General features: G+C 38.8%; 1 long non-coding RNA gene across 1 annotated transcript; it reads left to right on the top strand.

Moving 5' to 3' along the window:
- Positions 1 to 2,813: 2,813 nt before the first annotated feature.
- LOC119616616 lies at positions 2,814 to 3,347 on the top strand. Its single transcript, XR_005232570.1, has 2 exons — positions 2,814 to 3,047; positions 3,240 to 3,347. It is a non-coding gene; the product is annotated as an uncharacterized LOC119616616 (long non-coding RNA).
- The last annotated feature ends 1,923 nt before the right edge of the window (positions 3,348 to 5,270 follow it).

Here is a 5,270-nt window from a genome sequence, read left to right as displayed (position 1 = left end):
AGGCAGTACTCTGCCGCACTGAAGGGGGCGCACGTGAGCCAACGGGAGCTTGTTGCTGCTGTCCTTTTACGCAGAGGCCAGTGACAGTCACGTGCACTGCTGCCAGTCGTTAAGTTTTGTTTTGCTCCATCAGACTGCCAAAACGTAATTGTAACATTTTTTCTTATCTTATCCTTAATACTACTGTGTGCGCGCGCAAGCGTGTGTGAGTGAGTGAGAGAGAGAGAGAGAGAGTGTGTGTGAAGAACGCTGATGAGATATGAAATAACCAGTAGCCAATTGAATAAGCTACCCTTTTGGATTTATATATCTGTAAATCTGACTCTCAGTGCCTCACCAACCATGAACCTCACCGCACGTCACTGGATCTCCCTGAGAGCCACGGTCCTAGGCCTGTAGCGGTGAGGCTTCTTCACTCCGCCGGTGGTCGAGGCGCTCCTGCGGGAACCTGGTTGTTTGAAGACTTGATCTTAGAAGAATCCAGGGAGTAAAGAGTTCATCTGTCGAGCAGTCCATGAGACGATCAACACACTGTGATTTTTGTCTTTCTTGGCACCTAAAACATACCTGCTGTGAACCCGTATGTGTATGTCTCTTTTTATCTATTTATCTTTTTATCTGTTTATTTGTTTTATCTATTTCCTTTTTACTGTTTTTTATCTATCTATTGTACAACACTTTGGCTACCCCTGTTGTTCTTAAAATGTGCTATAGAAATAAAGTTGATTGATTGATTGATTGATTGATTGAATGATCAAGGTTCATGAAAATAAGTACAAAAAACTGGGAATCACAAAAGTCAAAAATGTACTCAGGAATTGGCTACACTGATCACCATTTTAACATTACGATTCAATGCTGAGTTGGCCTTAATTAGCAGCAGAGCTGATGAGTGATTGTGCATGGGTGATATTCCTGGATTAGGAAGTAATGTGACATCAGAAAGTGCAGAGGAGAGAACCTGCCAGCCTACAGCTTCACCTTGAGAAGAAAAATGAGGAGGAAGATGCCTGGAACAGGCAGGATCCTGGTGATTTCCAAAGCAAATTTTGCTGGATAAAACAGCAAAATTCACAGCCGTTCATGGACACACCAGTTTTAAAATCTTTACACCACTGCTAATTTTACTTTACTCATTATTTGAGCATAAACATTATAAAATTCCCAGAGGAAGTGACACCTGGATGCCTTCAAAATTTTCCACTCTACTACTGCTGGTGCTGTGTACTTAAAAATAATCATAAAATTCCAAGTAAATAACCATGTGCTGCAAATCTGGCAGTGGTGTAAAGCATTATAAAATAGTGTTTGCATGGACCAATATAAAATGTTTTGCAATTAGAGCTGTTTAAAGACAGCAGCAATACACTTTGGTCTTAATTGTGTTTGGACTAGCTGTTAGCTAATCAGTCCTGGCAACTGAGGGTGTTCAAAAAGCTATCTATAACAGGTGAGATATTAAATGTTCATAACCTTTCAGCAAATTCAATTTTAATAGATCTGAACCATCGCTTAAAGGTCATTGCAATCCAGACAGTTATTTCTTTCCTTCCTTATGTCAATGCTTTGACAGTCCTTCGCTCATCCAAACTCATCTAAAGTTTGCAAAGACCTTTTAAATGTGTAAGAGACTAAACAACCTTTGGGAAATTTCATTTTAAACAAAAACAGATGAATGAAATAAAGTCAGAAAAAAGATGATTGGAAATGGAGACGGAGCCTATTGTCTGAATTTTTCTCTGGACTCAGCTGAATGGTTACTGACACCACTCAAAGAAAACAGCCATGCTGTGCCTCTGTTCTTAGTTAATAAAAAGTGTGGTTTGAATTTTTACACATCTTTCATAAGTTTGTGATGTTTTCATCTCCGTCTGGTAAAAAACAGTAAAAAAAAAAAAAACTGCATCAAAGGAACATTTCTGACATACTTCATACCAGTGCAAGATATCAACAACATGAGACTCCAATATCTGTCAGTGATTTGATCGAAAACACTCACTGTGACACTTAAGATGTAGTATAGGATGAAGTATTTTTGTCATACCATATCACAACTCACTGTTCCTGCCACACCTCCTGCTGTCAAGCCACAGCATCTAGTAACTTTCCACAGCCTTGCCACGCCTCCAAGTTCCATGCCTCTGCAATCAAGACCATTAGTCTCACCTGCTTCACCCAGTATTTAAGATCACAGCTCTCACTCATTCCTTGCCAGATTATTGAACGGTTTATCCAAGTAAATGTTCAGCGCTTTGTCACAGTTCATGCCTGCCTTGTTCACGACCCCTCGCCTGTCTCTCGACCTTCGCCTTCAGCCTACTCCTTGCCGGACACCTCCACGGACTCTGACTTCTGGTAACGACCCCCGCTCTCACTCTCTGGACCTCGCCTTGTGGATTACCCCTGTCTGGATTTGTTAGCTAGTTACGGACTTACCCGCCTGCCGAATCCCCTCACGGACAATAGTTGGCGCCTCCATCTCGCAACTCCTGGTGATTGTTCCTGACCAAGCCCGATCCCAGACCGTGAGTGCCGCTCACAACACTAGCAAGCATAATTGTCTGGTGTTTACTAATAGAAGGTTAAACCTTTGTCTGTGTCCTCTCGTTCTGACTCCGTCCACGCTCGGCCTTGTCATACCAGGTATATTATTAAAGGCTTAGGCTTGTTGGGAATGACTTTCTGCTACTACCACATCAGATTTTAGCTCAATATCTGTAAATTTATAGTCATTTATGTGTTTGCTAAGTTTACCAAGCTGTTGGGGTCATTTTGAATTGGGTTAACTCCTAAATTTCTTCAGATGTAGATGTGCAACCAGTGATTATGTTAAAAAGACCCTCAATGTTGTCCGAGTAGTTTAATTTCGGTGTTCGGTATAAATGTTTATTACTCGTCCTTTTGTCCTTAGAGCTCACCGTAGTTAGTCTGACGTCATCACGTTACTGCGTCCAGTGTTTTAGCATTGCTAAAGTTCGGGAGCCGAACCACCGCGGGGAGAGACGTACCGCAGCATTTGTTTCTTTACGAGTGTGCGTCATTTAAAAGTGAGTTATTTGTTCGAATGCCTATTATTATACGTGTTCGTTCCGAGCTAACGGCAGTGTATATTGTGGAACGGTGCGCGAAATACACGTTATTAACGGTGGAGGCGGACTTACTAGCTTACGGCTAAGCTAGCCAGTTATTGTTCTGCTTATTACGGTGAAACTTAATTTCGGTATTTGTTTATTTTACAGAAAAACCACACGCGTACGGCGACCCATGCTGGCAAATTAAACCACGCTGTGTATGTGCTCATCCCTGTTCAGTATTGATGACTCAGTTCGAATACAGAATAATCGAAAGGAGCCAGCCTCGTGTCTTCATTCTCCTACATCATCACCCATCCTAACACCTTGTCCTGATCTGATTCCTGGCTGAAGTAGTGTTCTAGCCGACACTCCAGGTTGAGAGCGGTGATAAACACGGTCCAGTATCTTATGATCCGTTCCCAAAGCAGACTCACCTACAGATTACTTTCTAAAAGTTTTGTCAAAATCTGTTCAACAGTTGATAAAATATTTTACTTTAAGTCAAACAGGGTTGTCACTAACAGTTAATGCCAAAGTTTAAAGCAAAAATATTGTCCAATGTGTTTCAACAGTGTCTTTCTCTTTGCCACTCTCCCATAAAGCTCATACTGGTGAAGGACCTGATCAACACCGGTTATATGTACAGTCTCTCTCATCTCACCTGCTGAAGCTTGGAACTCCTTCAAAGACCTCACAGGTGTCTAGGTGTCCTTTCTCTCTCTGTATTCTCCTTCATCACACTCACTCTGTTTATGAAGCCAACCTGCTCTTGGTAGATTTACACATGTCCCATATTCCTTCCATTTCTTGATGATAGATTTAACAGAACTCCTATAGGGAAGTTTAAGAGCAGCTGACAGAGAAAATCAGTCATATTGCAAAAAACATGGAAAGTTACATCTCATGGATTTTAATGAAACAGGGTGTGTACTAGTACTTGACTAGTGTAAATCTTTCCAAAAATATTTTGGCATAATATTAAGTGGTTGCCATGGTATCCAGCCGGTTTGTTTTTGGGGCAAATGCGCCTCAAATTCAGCAAGTTAATAAGACCAAAAATGGCACATCTCAATACTTAGAAAAAATACTATATATATATATATATATATATATATATATATATATATATATAATTTTTTTTTTTAAACACTGTTTTGTGAAGAAACATATCTCTTCTTTGTGTTTTTGAACATTCTGTGCCTTTGGAACAGATATTTTATGAAATACAAATTTTTAAAATAAGGTCCTATTTCGAGCTCTCAAATTGGTTAAACACGCTTCTCTAAAAATTAAATTGTCAGAGTTTGGACCTAATTGGTGACTTCATATTCAATAGATATTAAGAAAAATAGTGTATTTTCTTATATGTGTAAAAAAATTTAATTGACCTTTTTGAAAATGCCCCATTAAAGGGGGCGGAAACTTGAGAATTTAATACATTCTAGAGTGATTTTTGTCGTTGAAACGGTTCAATGAAACATTTACCGCCACGTGTTGTCATAACAACAGCGTATGCACGCACCAGGAGTTTCAACCATAGAAAACGACTTTCAATTGACTCAAAGTATTATCGTAAGTATATTTAGTAATTTATACTGAAATGATTGCTTCATATAGTTGATTTACAACCGTTTTTCATGTAACAATTATTGTGGTTGCATAAGAACAACTAGAGCTACAATGTGGAATAAATTTTTTCTCGAGACCAGTTATCATGATTGATTAGAATTTTCTTTTTTCAGATTGAGATTCATTTGGACTCACCCACAGATACTAAAGTATCACAGATACTAAAGTATCTGTATATATACTGTGTATATATATATATATATATATATATATATATATATATATATATATATATATATATTCCTGTTTTGTAAAACATGAACCGCAGCAGGGTGACTTGCTCTTGACTTTGTCATTGTGACCTGCAGTCATCTTGTACGTGCAAGTGTCCATATTTCAATAGTTTGTGAGCTATCATGCAGTTATCACTAGATATTGATTTGTATAGGTTTATTTGAAATTTAGGTGGTAGTTACTTGTTAGTGTCCCACCTTGGCAGCACTAACTGTGGAGTGTGTAAATTAAACCATTTTTACAGTTTTTGTAAAATTTTTGTACCCTGATATTAAAAATTGAGTGTAGGCCTATGCCACATATTGGTATTGCCATAGAATTGCAATAACTGTT

Source organism: Kryptolebias marmoratus, linkage group LG21 (assembly GCF_001649575.2).
Source record: "Kryptolebias marmoratus isolate JLee-2015 linkage group LG21, ASM164957v2, whole genome shotgun sequence".
Taxonomy (NCBI): domain Eukaryota; kingdom Metazoa; phylum Chordata; class Actinopteri; order Cyprinodontiformes; family Rivulidae; genus Kryptolebias; species Kryptolebias marmoratus.
This window is presented reverse-complemented; position numbering and strand designations above follow the sequence as displayed.